Raw genomic sequence first — 16581 nt, 5'->3', positions numbered from 1 at the left:
ACGATGTCTAGAAAGCATCAGTGGCCGCAGCAGCAGCAAAGCTAACATCAGGACGTCATCTGTTAAATGTCTCCCATTGTCGGATACGACATTAAACTACTCCAGTTAGCTCAATCATGTTGTAACTAAGACATCCGCTGGAAAAATATTTTCTTCGCGGACCGTTTAGAGTTAGTGAGTCATTACAGACACCGCTAACGGGGCTAACAGCTAACAGTTAGCCCGCTAATCTACGATAACCACGTTATTAATTTCAGACCGTGATAGTAATGTTTGTTCAGTCATAGTGTTTATAGGCTTTACAAACACCAGATTAGTCTAAACGGTGATACAGTGACGTGAAAACGTGAGATGTGCATATATATATGTTGCTAAACTCCGCTGGTTTTCTACCCGGAAGTATTTGTAAACAACAAGGTGATTCCCTCAGAAGGGACACTAACAGCTCAAAGTACACATCAAATAAAATTTCTCCAAACACGTTTCTTGTTATTTTAGGTAGTTATTATCACGCTAATGTATGTTCAAGTGTCCATTTCCCCCGATAAGTTGGTTTTAATTCGTTATTTGATTCTATAAACAGTCTGACCATCTCCAGCTTTTATTTTGGTACTTCCGGTGACCGGCAGTGTGAATTTGCATATTAGCTAAATATTTAGTTTCACCCAGAACATTTAGATTTAACATTTAGATTTAGATTTAGATTTAATATTTAGATTTAACATTTATATTTATATTTAGCATTTAGATTTAACATTTAGATTTAGATTTAGATTTAATATTTAGATTTAGATTTAGCATTTAGATTTAGATTTAATATTTAGATTTAACATTTAGATTTAGATTTAGATTTAGCATTTAGATTTAGATTTAATATTTAGATTTAACATTTAACATTTAGGTGCCACATTTAATATTTAGATTTAACTATTTAATATATTTCTAAGTTAACAAATATTGCTGTAAATGTGGTAAAAGGTGACATTAAAAAAATCACAATACTTTTTTAAACATTGTTTGAAGCTAAATGTGGCAAAATGTTGATGTTATTTTCAGCGTGAGACACTTTACAAACGGCACCCCATAGTTCTTCCGTGCTCAGCCTTATTTTTATCTTCTTATTTATTTATTTATTAGTGGCATTTGGATTCAGTTATGGCAGACGGACGGCAATCTGAAATGGAATGAAGCCCACAGACGGCGGAGAGCAGCTACAAAACAGTAGTGGAACGCGCCCCATCCGCCCACAGCACAATGCTCTTAAAGCTCTACGCTATCAAAAGCTGGCAAAATACATTTATTTTATTTTATAGCCTTGACATTAACCTGTCATATTGTTGAGTTATCAAGGACACTTCCGCGTTTTTGTGTGTACAGGAATGTTAAAGATATCATTGAGGAAAACGAGGTTGACATGACGTGATTGAATCAGGGAATCCGTGTGTCCACCACGGGAGAGGACCCTAATTGACTTTACATTGGCATTGTTTTCGTGGTGGCAGCACGTAATTTCAACCCATTCCGTGCTGCCACCACGGAATGCGGTGTTAAGAGGTCGTGGTCATTTCACGTATTTCTGTGAGATCAGGTTGTACACTGGAGACGGGGATCAAGCAGTTTGTCTCGCTCGGGATAGATTGTGCTTTTTTGGTTCATAGTTTATGATTAACGTGCCATTTATTCGCGTTTAGAGGGAATAAATTTCCGTGACGACAGCTTATTTTATTTTAATTTCAACTGCCTCTTCTTCGTTGTCTTCTTTTTAAACAACGACTTGACTGTTGAGTGTTATTGCCAACATTTCAAAGCTATTGCCGCCCACACATAAACAAAACATACGCCACAACCTCAGTGCTGATTAAAATGTGCTTCTGTAGCTAGGAGCAAGTTCGATAGTTAGCTAGCAAATGCTATGTTGGCATTATTGTTCGCAGTACCAAATCATTACAAATCAATACAACAAACATTACTGATGGCTCTTATTTGACAGCAGTATAGGTAGGCTACTTGGTGCAAAAAACATGTCAAACTAACATGCTTCTTGTTGTCCCCAGCCGCCATGTCAAAACTCTAGAAGTTTGCTACACAAAGATCACAAAGATGGCGACTGTTGATGAGTAGTGTCCATCATTCCACACTCAACTTTTGGACCATTTTGAGTACACCAGTAGTACATTGCATTTTCTTTTATTATGCTACGTTAACGCATATGTGTCCTTGAAAATTTAGTACAGAAGTATGTCATTTGAGACACACTGAATGTGTCTCATGTGTCTGAATACTGCAACAGTCCCCCAGCTAAATCTTTTCACCATGTTCAAAATGTGGTTGTCTTTTCAACACAGATGAACCCAGTACATGGCACATCTAAGTGTAAAAGGGAAAGTTGAAAGAGGTTCTGCTGTGTTCTTGCTCAACTGTTATTGGAGCACAGAATGAAGAGGAGGGACTTAGAAAGGGCTAATTAATATGGGCAGTCAACTGTTTAAATCCTCCTGTGGGAATATTATGGCATTATTTTTATCTGCTGATTTATCATGTCATATACTTTAGTGAGAAACTGAGCAGATCCAACTTTTGAGTGAGTCACGCTGCTCTGTTTTTAGGCTTTGTCAGCGTCTTGTGTCTTTAGCTTGCGAATGACTCCAAAGTTTTCCCTGATTTCCATAAGATTGTAATGGATCCCTCATATTGGCTTTTTGATAAACTTGCCACAACACTGCATACAAGCCCCCCAGCTCATCAGACCCTGTGGGGGTCCCAGTCAGGGGAAGATGTCATTCCAGCTCTTGTCTCAGCCTCGGCCAGATAAATGGCCCTGCTGTGCAACTGTGAGATCCGGCTGTTATGCAACTCAACATGAATATTTAATCACCGGCTCTCCGCAAACACAGTGGAGTCAGGATGTTTGGACTCTGAGAACAAATGTAAGGATGGCATGGGAAGCCACGGCCACGTCAGCACTGATTTGTATTTGCATGTGAGCAAGCCTCTGTGGTCACTCTGAGATCAATAGTGAGGTAAAGAATCTATGGCATAAAAACGCCAATATGGGAGGTTATTAAAGTAACAATATACATCTTTTCTCCTTGAAGAAAGAAGCTTATTGTCAGTCCCGACCTCCTCCCCCTCACTTGGCCACATTTCCATTCCAACACCTGACACTCATCTTGATGAGCTGTCATCTATCTTGAGGCTGAGCTAACAGCATCTGTACGGCTCAAGCAGCAGACGGTGAATGGAACCGATCTGCAGTTAAGAAAAGCAAAGCTGACATTCAACTTGTTTTTTTCATCTTTTACCTCCTCTGTTCTCACTTTTCTTTTCTGTACTGCATTCCTTGTTATCCTTGCTGTGATTTCCTTACACTATGGCTGCCAGTTTCACCTGCTTATCACTGCATTTGACAGCTTATTTTAACCATGCTCTGATTTTCTGTACATTTTTATTTGGTTGTTGAAGTTTCATGCTCTTCTTCCAATTTCCTGTCAGCTTTCTGTCTTAAACAGTACATTGGTGCACTGTGGTTAAAAAAAAGAGCTGTGGGTTGGAAGTTTTCCATCTGAAGTTACAATTATTTATATTGAAAAAAATTAAAAACAATTAAAAAAGGACTCAACCAGGATTTATACTTACAATAAAGTCAGAGAATTTAACCAAATTTATACTTGAAAATCCCCCCAAAAATGAGACAGAACTTGATGAAGCAGGAGTGATGACATTTTTCTTTTATACCAAAAAGTACAGATATCGTAAAGCCAGGGCCAACGCCTTCCATTACATATGATATGAAAATTTGTGATGCCTGAAATAAGGGTCCAAGGGTCCAAGGGTCCACTTTCAACCTCCCTCAAACTGGCTTTCAAACTAAGTTAGGGGTTTAAATGAGAAGGACTCCAGTTCATAGACTCTATAAAGTAATAGACTCAGCTACCATAAAGTCACCCATTGGTACATGGACTCCTGTTTTGATGCCTCAAGAGAGGCATTTTGGCTGTTGCCATTTTTCATGCCTCTACCCCAGTGTTAGCTGTGTCCTGAAGCACAGTGTTTTAAGGTTGTCCATCCATACGTCCACACATACATCCCATCCTTGTGAATGCGATATCTCAGGAGAGCCTCAAAGGAATTTCCTCAAATTTGGCACACATGTCCAACAATGTCAGCAATTAACTGCTTTTGGTGGTTATAGGTCAAAGGTCAAGGTCACTGTGACCTTGTATCCATCTCATTCTCATGAACACAATATCTCAATAACAGCTTGAGGGATTTTTTTCAAATTCGGCACAAACATCCACTTGGACTGAAGAATGAACTGATTGGAATTTTTAGTCAAAGGTCAATGTCAGTGTGACCTCACAAAATATGTTTTTGGCCATTACTCAAGAATTCATATGCTAATTGTGAAAAAAAAACTTCACACAAATGTCTAATAGGAGAAAATAATAAAGTGATGATATTGTATATCTAAAACGTCAAAGGTCAACTTCACTGTGACATTATAATGTTCTGCATAAAACACATTTGTGGCCATTACTCAATGTCATATCTCAGGGACAGATGGGGAGACATTTGGTCAGATACCTAATTGGTGATACTCATCTGGTGCCCACCTTGAAACTGTGCTGATTGTATAGATCTATGTTCTGTTGGGGGAAAATGTGTGCCAAGCATCCATATTTTTACAGACTTGGATGTAAATTGTAAGGGAAACTTGACTGGTGCGCAGACGCTTGCAACCGCAGGGTGGTAATTCTAGTTGGAGCCAAAAGTGACCAGATTTAGACGAGAGGGTGAAGTTGTAGAGAAGCGAGGGGTGAACCAAGAACCTGAGGACACTATCTGCTGACAGCCTGTCACTAATAGCAGCCTGCCCTTTAATATGCGTAACTTTAAGACTAAATAAAATGTAAACGGATGAGCTATATAAATATTCACCCCCGTACAGTTGTCATGAATAGGAAAATTAGCTACAAAGACCAAAGTTGGGCATGGGGGTCAATGGGGATTGACTTGCTTTTGGAGCCAGCCTCAAGTGGCCATCCAGAGAACTGCAGTTTTGGCACTTCCACTCATTTTCAGCCCCACAGGATGACACTTGCTCTAGTTGCCTTGCACAAAGAATTATCTAAGACTTTTACAGTAGATAATAAAGTCTCAGATATATTCCATAGAATAGTATAATCAAAACCTAACCCATACTAACAAATATTATCAAATCAGCACTAAACCTGCTGAGGCTGGGGGAAATTTTGCAGGTATTTGGTGTAAAACCAAGGTATTCAACAAATACATTTTTTCTGACCTGATGATGACGCTAGATGAAAAGTCAGAGGATCAATAAAGTTAGTACAACTTATCCTGAGGGGGACATGAATGGATCAAGTAAATTTCATGGCACTCCATCCAATAGTTGCAGAGACATTTCAATAAAAAACACAAATGTCAACCTGCTGGGGGCAGTAGAGAAAATTTTAGAGGATTACCAAAGATATTAGGGTTCATCCTCTGGGAACCATGAATGTCTTCAAAGATTTGTGCCAATAGTCCAGTAGATGTGGAGATATTTGAATGGATCGGGGAATACTTACCATGTGCTGTAGACGTCAAATCTCTGGGCCATCTTTCATTGCAAAACCAACCAAAACTGTCAACCTCACGATGGCACTAGGTTAGAAGTTATGCGATCAACAACATTATTTGGAGTCATATCAAGGGGACCATGAATATAATGACAATCCATCCAATGTATACTTACAGTACATCAGTCAATTAACTGATGGCTATGATAAATGTCGGAAAAATAAGATATTGTCTAAACCAAAAGAGGTGATACATTCAAAAGAGCTGTTGTAGATGTTTCTCAGGACCACCTTTTGTCTGTGGGGAGTTCTTCTTAAGGGCTCATTTATAGTCAACATTGGATACGTATATGAAGACAGATGAAGCCTTCTGTCCGTACTATACATTTATTTTGTTTGCATGTTCACAATTTCTGAAAGCTTACAGATATGGACAAAACCAATCAGTACTGGCGTTGATCGCGGGGCAGTGTATCATTGTTTAAGTGAGATGCGACTGTTGGAGACGACAAAGACATTTTAAAACAGGCGCAATGGAAAAAATCAGTAATATGGTGTAAACAGTTCTCTGTCCACTAGGTGTGTAACGGTATACAAAAATCACGGTTCGGTACGTACCTTGGTACACAAGTCACGGTTCGTTTTTTTTCGGTACAGTAATGAAAAAAATAGACAACTATTAAATATCTTTTACTTATTGGTAACCTTATTAAAACATACCACCACAGCAGTTAACTCTTTTTACCCAATTTTTCAGTGAAACAAATACGTATATATAAAATCCTACTTTTTCACATTGTTTGAATGAAAATAGAAATATAAAAGTGAAAAATAAATTCGTATTTTATCCTGAAACCAAAGTAGGGATGCACCAAAATGAAAATTTGTGGCCGAAGCCGAAGCCGAATATCATTAAACGCTTGGCCAAGTACCGAATACCGAATATCATTGTGTAGTTTTTCATTAGTTTTTGCAGATGAACCCACTCCAGATTAGTGTTGTCACGGTACCAAAATTGGATCCCACTGTGCGATACCAGTGAAAGTATCATGGTTCTGAGTAGTATCAGGATACCACAGCGAAAATGAGATGTCAAAAATCAGATGTGCCTTTTGTCATTTATAAAAAGATAAATCACTTTTCTATAATACATCAATGATATTTCAATGGAATAAATTACTTATTGACTTATTCATACTTCAAAATCAGCATCAATAAGTGATTAACATAGGGGGGATCAAAATAAAATAAATAAATAAAATAAAAATCAACCAGCCACCCTCCTCCCTTGACAGTCCATTCATAAGTAAAGAAAAGTCCCTAAGTGCGGTGAGGTTTGTGGGCCGTTACTGCCGGAAAGAGAGAAATGTGAAAGGCTCGTTTCTCCTCTGACACGTCACATACCTGTGTTAGGCTGGCTCGGCTGTTCAGGTACTTTTGGGCAGTCATGACACCAAGAAGAGGATATTATTGGAACTGACTTCTCCGTCGCCCGGTAAGCCGATGGCTGCCATATTTGACAGGAATACATTAACGTTACTGTCTGTGTCTGTGACCCCCGTTCAACCCACTGGACTGGCCTTTCGTTTCTGCTGGTGGTTGAAATCTGTAGGCTGCTCGCACAGCATGCTCGCACAGCATGCTCGCACAGTGTGCTGAATGATTTAAGCCTATTTTGCTCGCTCAAAACTATTTTTAGTCGCAAATGCGAGTGCCGTGATGGGCGGATCGCCACACTGCCGACATTTTATTCCGCCCGTCACGGCACGCTGTTTGATTGCATTGCAAAACGCCGCTATTATTCAGCCTTGCTTTTAACTTATTCCACCGAATACCAAATGTGCGTTTTTTTGCAATATTCAGCCGAATATATTCAGTTACCGGTTAACTAGATATTTTAAATGGTTCGGCTCGCAAAAACGGAATTAAAATAAAACAAAATAAAATAAAATAATATCCTGTGCCCAATAATTCGGTACAGGATCGTTCCAAACCGAAAGTCGCGTACCAAACGGTTTGACACAAATACATGTACCGTTACGGCCCTACTGTCCACATCTTGCGATGTGTTTAATGACCTATTTAATAACCACCGCCATCTACAATGTTGCCTCAGTTAAGGCACAATATTAGGACCTCCTCCACTGTTGCACATTTGTTGTTGTCTGAAACTTTTGACTTTGCTCTCAAGTGCCACCTATTGGCTTTATCTATACTATCATAAAGGATACATGGCAGTATAAGGCAGTGAAGTTTACAACATTTCAAACAAGTGAATCTATTTCTGTATGTACAGGGAGTGTAAGTGAGCCTTGAATATCTCCTGGTAGCTACTGAATGCCTTCCTGTTTGGTTCTTTTGATTTATGCTGCACAATTAATCATTGAAGTCTTGACACTTTGGTTTGTCCTGGCAGTAGCGCTGAGATAATAAGCAGACACCTGTACTCTGACCCCTGAGCATTCTTATTAGAGGACCCTCACATGTGAGACTTGGCAGGTCCACAGTCCTGCTGCCAAACGAGTCTGTGACCCACTCTGAGGATGAACAAGTTGGCAAAAAACAAGATGCTGATGAAGCGTCCTCGCAGTCCAGATGATGAAGATATTTCAGCAGGCGTCTCGGCCTTGTGCCTCGCTCTGTCTTTGTTAAATGAGTCTCTCCCCCAAAGTTTTATTAATTAGTGTAATTAAGTCTTTTTGACGACTTACTATGAAGTTAGGTCTGAGGTATTTTGTCTCATTTTTCAGCCACCACTCAGTGCTTATGCCACACAACATTAATAATGCTAATTAAGCACTTTGACAGTTAATTTAAGATAATTAATACAAATACTAATATTAGATGGCACACAATTGGAGCCAGGCAGAGTGAAACCAAATACCTTTTCACACATGCCAAAGGACTTTCAGGGAAGTGGAGGGGGGAGAGAACAAAAAGTCAGCTCTAAAATACCTGCACAGATCTATATTTCACAACCAGGCTGTCAGAATTTTAAATGACTCCTAAAATCACTGCAATTTTTCTGCACAGGAAGATACAGCTGTCAGGACGGCTTCCTTGCTGCTCATCTTGGAGCTGCCCAGCCCCGGCTTTGAGGATTTTTGTCTTTTCACATTCCAAAAGTTCATTAAATTTTGCCCATTAGGTCTGTTTATAACCCCGTACTTTTTCATCCCCTTAATGAGCGAATTGCCTTTTTTCTCCATATATAAATACAAAAGCCCTTTAAAAAATGATGGTCAAGTCTTATTGCATGAGAGCTATAACAGGCGGTCCAGATGGCCCATTTGCAGTGCAGGAAGAAGCCTTGGCTCGCTGAAGACAGAGGGGGAATAAGTCACTGTCGCCGCCTTAACTACCAAACACATTACCTCTGAAGTATATGCCATTTAGAATGCCAGGCTCATTTTTAACATCTCCAAGGCCGCTTAGCTTGATCCCCTCTGCTGAAAAAGTCCAAAAGATTAACATAGTGCGCTCGGTGAATAGTCAGTCTCCTGCAGTCGATATAGCTTAGCTTATCTCAGGAGTGGTGTTTGCTAGGAGCCCCCGGAGCTATTGGAAGCACTGAGCTCCTTTTTCACAGCCAGGGCAGCTACAGAAGCTGTAATAGATGGTGATTGCTGTGTAAATAAAGACTACAGATACAAGTAGAAGAGGGCACACCAAATAAATCAGAGCTGCTTGTTTTGCAGGGAAGAGGAGGTCGTTAGCTATAAGATGCCAGGGGCTCAATTAAGAACATAACGGTGCATAGCATGTCTCAGCTCTACATCATAACATGAGGAACATGCATTAACAATGCAGACAGGGGCCAATGTGATCCGAGCACCATTGGGCACTTGTACAACCTCTGCATCAGTGCACACTACTTCCCCTGATGGGTATTGAACCCAGGATTGGAAATTGTCTTATTTATCTCCTTCTGACCTCCTCCCCAGACACTTGTCTTAACCTTAGTGCACTGTCTTAATTGAATGAGCCAAAAGAGTGTGTGTATGTGTGTGTGCGTGTGTGTGTGTGTGTGTGTGTGTGTGTGTGTGTGTGTGTTAGCTGGCTGGCTGCATGCATGACATTAGGTAGGTAGAGTTTATTATCAGTCTCAGGCGCCGTCCCGCTGCGGTTAGTGTTTCCTTAATGAGGCTGGAGAGCGGTGAGGGCCAAAGCTCGTTAGCCAGGCCCTAGGGTTAATGTGTGATAGAGTGGCTGGCTTGCCCACTGGTAAACAACAGAAACCTCAACCAGGAGGGGTCATGCGTGGCCGTGCATTTGGTTTCCCGATGTGACACGGACACTGCTCAGGTGCAAAGAGCTTAGAGTGCAGCTGTGGTTTTCCTCGTGATGAGTGCTGGACCAAAAAAAAAAAAAAAAAAAACAGTCATAGGAGAGTGTAAAAAAAGTAAACAGTGGCACTACCCACAAATAAAAGTCAAAATGACAGATTGCTAACATTACACTTGGTTTGTTATAGAGCATAAAAGCATCACAAAACACTGACTGGGCATTCACACTCCATGCAACATGATCAAGAAGTCTATTAAGAGCTACAATGTGGATGCTCAACAAGCCTGTCAGCCAGGGAAAAAAAAAAAAAAAGTCCACTGTTGAACAGCCAATCACGTTGTCATGCTTGCTTGTCACAAGTTTGAAGAGAAGTTGATCACAGCTGTTTAAAACTTTGCGGTTATTTGCACCTGTCATTCTTCCCAGTAAGGCCTGATCACACCAGCATTTAAAATGACTCACATTCAGCTTCTTTGCTCAGTAAATCTGTGGGAAGCTTTAGCATCAATTGTAACTTTGGTGATACATGGCATTTCAGTGATCACAAAGAAATATATCAAAACATGACAAAACCCTACATCCAAACATCAATCCCCAAACAAAACAAACATAAAGAAACCCATCCATTTTATTGTTGTTGAAATCTACCTAATTATCTGTGATAAGTAATTATCATCATGGTTTGGACTTTGGCAACTGTCTGTAACAGCAATACATTCAATGCAGCTGACACTGGGCGAGAGGCGGAGTACACCCTGGACAGGGTGCCTGACTATCATAGGGCTGACACAGACACAGACAACCATTCACATTCACATTCACACCTACGGGCAAAATAGTCACCAATTAACCGAACCTGCATGTCTTTGGATTGTAGGAGGAAGCTGGACAACCCGGAGAAAACCCATGTTGACAACCCCCACCCCCTTCCCAGGGATTGAACCCCCTATCCCAGGTTCCTGGTTCAAACCCCCACCCTGGGTTCCTGATTCAAACCTGGGGCAGGAGGTTCAAACCAGGAACCCTCTTGCTTTGAGGCAACAATGCCAACCACTGCAACGCCGTGCTGCCATTGTTACAATGTCTCGTTATTACGAAGTTCCAATAGTGCGAGGGGTGTCACATTGGATCGCATGGCCATTTCTCCAACAGCCTGGTATCCCAAAAACAAACGCTCATTGCTCCAAAGGGCGTTTCTCCAACAGCACTCTTCCAAACAGAAGCACATGGCTAATTATTATGCGGAATGATGTCCCTCCCTTAGGCTTAACCCGCCCTACTTTGCTTCTGACTGTGTAGGGCTCATTACTTTCGTTGCTTTGTTAGCTTCAGGTATGAGAAGTGAGATTGTTAGGGTTAGGGTAAGAATATCAGGGTATTTGGAGGCCGTCTGCTGCAAAATAGGGCAGGTCATGCCTTCAGTAAAGTAGGAAGGTCTGATGACGATATTTTACATAATAATTAGCCACGTGCCTCTGTTTGGGAAAGTGTAGAAGAAATGGCCCTTCGCAGCAATGCATTTGTTTTCAGGATACTAGGTTATTGGAAAAATGGCCTTTCAGTCCATTTTTCAGGACATTTTTCAGGCTATCAGGGCTTTGGAATTATGAGCTGTCACTATAATTTTAATTATTATAATTAAAGTACAAGTGCATCAAAACTTATCATGCAGTAAATACAGCAGTTTACTTATCACCAGATCAGGGAACCAGAGAAAAAAACATGGTAAATAATTGCATCCATAGCAGACAATAACCTTGTTAATAGAAACAATTCTTCTTTGGTCCCATAAGTACTAAATCCACCTCTGGTTATTTGAACTCTGTAGCGTTATGGAAGGTTGTACCAAAGTCAAACACATTTTTGCTTATCGAAAAGTTTCTGACTAGACAAAACTACTACATAGGTCCCATTGTCGGGATCCCATGAGAGATTGCGAGACAAATTAAAGGTGATAGCTACAACTTTTTCATCAAAACGAATAATTTAAAAAAAATAATACATCCACAGAACGTTTAGAGGGGTGTAGAATAAAAGTATTAATTTTACCGGAAAAAAAATTTATAATATAAAAATAATTGTTTTATAAATTTTGACGGGTCCAAAATATATAAATATTTACATCTGGTTATGTTGGCTACGTCGACATGAAATGATCCCTGAGCCAACAGCATTAGTACGTTGATGTCACGTGAGGCGGAGCTCAGGGGTCGCCAGATCGTGATAACTCTGTGGAGAAATGGCATCGTGTCGGCGTTATATGTCTCAAATTCGAGCAGACCAACAACGAAGCAGGACCAGAGTGAACATCGGTTAAGCTTTTGAGCGTTGGTGCCAGCTGAAGGAAGAAAAGGGGCTCAAAAGCCACGCAGAGGTCGCCGCTTTCCTTCTGGACAGGTAAGCTAAATGTTTGCTAATGCTAACTAACATTGCTAGCTAACCTGAAGAGCAAAACTCTTGCCAAAATGCAACCTAGGGTGTTTTTGTGAATGTACCCGAGTCGAACTTTAGTTTAAAACCATAACTACGACTGAAAAGCCATTTTTAAGATTGAGCGTATTTTCGTTTTCGGGTCAAAATGCCCTTTGAATGGGTTCTGTAGCGGCACTAACGTTACTATAACTGTCAAACACATCAAGAGGGCCCTAGCTCTCGTGCCCTCCTCATTTGGCCTTGTGCCCTTGAAAAAAATATCTGCCCTAAGGCCACAGTAGCCTTGATGCCCCGCCCGCACTGCCCCAGGTGATTTTGCGGTTTTCTCCTCTGCCTCTTTTCTGTCAACACGGCTTTGACGCTCTACTGAGGAAAAAAATAATGTGATGACATTTTGGAGTCTTACTGAGCAACATCAAATGAGACGGGGTTTGATTCGAGCCTGGCATGAACCGTTGGGACGGGCTGTAACGACAGTTAGACACCAATCTATCACCGGCCAACCAGGAGACTTCATCAAACGCCCGGGCAGGGTTCGGTACCGAGACTCGGTATTAACCAACCCAAGGCAAGTTTAATCAACACCGTAATAACAGCAAGCTCTGCTGTTATCAGCGTAACTTTTTAAAGTTTCAGTTTCATGTATCATCATTGTGCAGCAGTGGGGACACAGTGCAGATGAAGGGAATATAACTTCAAAATGACTCTAGTTAACAACAACTACACTTGTTACTGTAAGTGCAATAAAACCTCTGCCAGCCAAGCCAATACTTTATCAATACATGTGATCAGCATGTAGAAAGCCATATTTCAGTCCGCTCTGTCCGCAGTCTCTCATTCACCACTATTATGATTTATGATCGCAGTCGACACAAGCACATCGCGCTCGCGGTGCTAACAGCAAACTGTTAAAGACAAACTAAAATGAAAGCTGTCTGTATGTAGGCTAACACTTTATCTGAAGATGCACCTGAGGCAGCCGACCTGCAGACAGTGAGTGTCCCAGTAGAGGAGGGACAGGGAGCAGGATGAATGACTGATACTGATGTTTGTCTTCATGCTGAGATAACGTGACTTTCTTCACTCAGTATTGTGATGTCAGGAGGAATATTTATATTCCAGTGAGATATTATTGGGTTTTATATAGTGACTTTGTTGTTGTAATCATGACTGTTGCTGCCATGGACTGTATAAAACTATATCCTGTGTAACTGACCTATAAGGAAAGCATCAGTGTGTGTGTGTGTGTGTGTGTGTGTGTGTGTGTGTGTGTGTGTGTGTGTGTGTGGAGGAGAGGGGAGAGGGAGATGCTGGTAGAGAGATAGTGTGTGTTGTTAGATACTGTTAATGTCACTTATTATTATGCCCCTAAAATGACGAAATTCCAGGCCTGGCGATTTGATATTATTACTATTACTTGCTCCAGAATCCTTAGCAAAACAGTAGTTTTTGGTGTTTTATTTATTTGTACAGTTTGCACCAACCACATTGTTTGAGATAGGTCTGATGCATATCCATAGCCTACTATTTTATCTTGATTCTCATAGATCCTGTCTGAACTTTTTATCTAGCTTTCAACTATAATGTTTTCTTGCTGAAATAGTAACTTCATCTCATAACCACAACCTCCTCTTCTGATTTTTTCCCCCATTTCCAACATTTTGCCACCATAGACATGATTCTGATGAACCTTTGGCATCAACGCCCTTGAAGAAAAGGAAAGGCACCTTGACACCTGCACCAGCCCTGTCAAGTATCCTAGGTGCACTTTCACCAGACCGGTTAGTATAACAAAGTAAAGTCTACTTATGTAACTTATGCATTTACAATTAATACAGATTCTCATTCAAAGGTTGTATATGAATGAACATTTTCATTGGTTGAAGGGAGCATTGTCAACTAAGCAGCAGCAATGAAGAGGACAACACTCTCACAGCTACTGAAGGAACAGGTCTGGAGGAGAGGTATAATGACGTGACTTTTTTTCCACCCTCTTTGTTAGTTGCTCTAATGACATTGTCATCACATATGACTATATTGAGACAATCATAGGTGTAATTTAATAAAGAGCCACACGTCATTAGAAAGCAGAGACCAAGACAAGCCACATCAATCTAGCTAAAACACAGGTACAGGTTTTATACCTGTTTCAGGGGGTGGAGACCTCATCCCCCCAAAGTTACACCCATATAGACAATGCACAATTATATTACTACATTATTTTGAATTACTCTCTCCACCTATCTGATTTGTCACCATTCTGTTTAGCCTACAGGATATGCAAGTGGATGAGCAAGAACAGAATGTGGAGATGGACATAGAGGAAATCAATGACCTGAGGAACAGTGTGTAAGTTGCAATGACGATGAATCAAACTATCCCTTAAAGCCTAGTTGATAACTATTATATCAATTTATTTCTTGTGGTCAAAAAATAATAACAAAATATTTAATATACAGTATTGACTGGGAAGACTCAGAGGTCCAGTCAGAGGTCGACACCACTGAAAGTGACAGCTCAGCAGATGAGGACTATGTCCCTGGTCTCTGTATACGGTATGTGATCTGTGACTGCTTACTATTACGTATTTAATTGTAAATATAAATACCAACTTGCTCCTAATTTCTTGCTCCTATAGTGCCTCTTGGCTAACCTCTCTGTATGTTCTTTGCTTGTGTCATTCATCCTTTGGGTCCCATTAGTGTTTCTTTGTATGTACTTTTGTGATTCCCTTTAGTGTCATAAATGAAACATTTTCTTCATGCACTAACAGCACTGGTGGAGCACTGAAAAAGTGCCCATGCATTGAAACATTGCCATTCATTGGTGTTGATGAGACAGTTCATAATGTCCCACACCACACCGAGCCACCACCGCTTGAGACAGACAGCATACCGCCAAACCTCCCACCACCACTCCAGGTTCAGAGTGAGGAAGATCTAATAGGGAAGCGTGCCTTCATCGTGTATGAAGACAATCTGCAACAGCTGGCTTCATTCCTTGTTCTACCAGTCAGCAGATGTCCATACATATGCAAGGTATTTATTGAAAATACTATTGTGAATGTAGTTGTTGATGGGATCCTTATGTACTGTTCTTTCTGTACATGTGAGTGACTGTCTGCAGCAAAACAAATGTACCATAGTAAAGAAACAGATCTTTGACCATAGGTAAGCGGGATGCAGTGTGGCAGCCATCCACCCTACAATGTCTGCATCCATGCACGGGGATCAGCAAGCATTATAGACTGGGTGAGTATCCATAACAGAAATATGTTTTTATATTGTAAATATAAATACCAAATCCATGTAGAATTTCTTGTGTTTTTGATATTAATACCGTATGCTGGTATGCTTATTTTCTGACTAACTAATATTAATTACTAATACTAAACGATAAAAACTTACCATCTAATAATTTTTTATGTTTGACTACTTTTAGACATGTGCCACTGGCCATCTAATTTGGAGGTGGAACTCCCAGTCAACCCTAAATTTTGGGATGCAAGCAGGAGATTTCCTGATGGCGTGCAACATTCTGCTGTCAGGAAACAACTACAGTAAAGTAGCCCTTTTGTTCAAGTTCATGAACATCCGGATTGTCGCACCAAGGACCTTTTACTCCATCCAAGACGTGTACTGTCTGGACAGTATCAAGGAGTGCTGGATGGAGCAAAGACAGGAGGTGATCAACCAAATCAAACACCGGGATGTGGTGCTTATCGGTGAGAAAGTTTATTTTTAGGTCTATGTAAAAAAAAAAAAAAAAAAAAAAAAGGTAAATAGACTGATTCTTTTCACACTTTATCAACAGCTGATGGGAGGATGGACAGCCCTGGGCACTGCGCTCAATACTGCACGTATACGGTTATGGACAACAAATCAAAGGACATTGTATCAATCCTAACCGCTGACAAGCGTCAGACAGACCGGAATTCCGTCATCATGGAAAAGAAGGTGTTTGTGGACACCATGACCCAACTCATCACTGAGGTCAAGGTGGTTGAGATGTGCACAGATGCCCATGTGCAGATCTCTGCCCTCATGGGTAAGTGGGCTTTATAATAGCAATGATACTGTCTGTCTCTGTCACTGATGAGATGGAAAAACTGCACTGCTCTACTCTGTTTGTCAAACAGACCGCGGACTTTTTCCCGGAGTCAAACACAGCTTTGACATGTGGCATGGGTCAAAGAATCTGGCAAAAAAGATCTCTGCAGTAAGTGTTACCTGTCATGGAAAACTCCAACTGACCAAAACTTCATTTATCATACTAAAAT

This window comes from Epinephelus fuscoguttatus, linkage group LG9, assembly GCF_011397635.1.
Source record: "Epinephelus fuscoguttatus linkage group LG9, E.fuscoguttatus.final_Chr_v1".
Lineage (NCBI taxonomy): Eukaryota > Metazoa > Chordata > Actinopteri > Perciformes > Serranidae > Epinephelus > Epinephelus fuscoguttatus.
The sequence above is the reverse complement of the archived record's forward strand: the minus strand, read 5'-3'. Positions refer to the sequence as shown.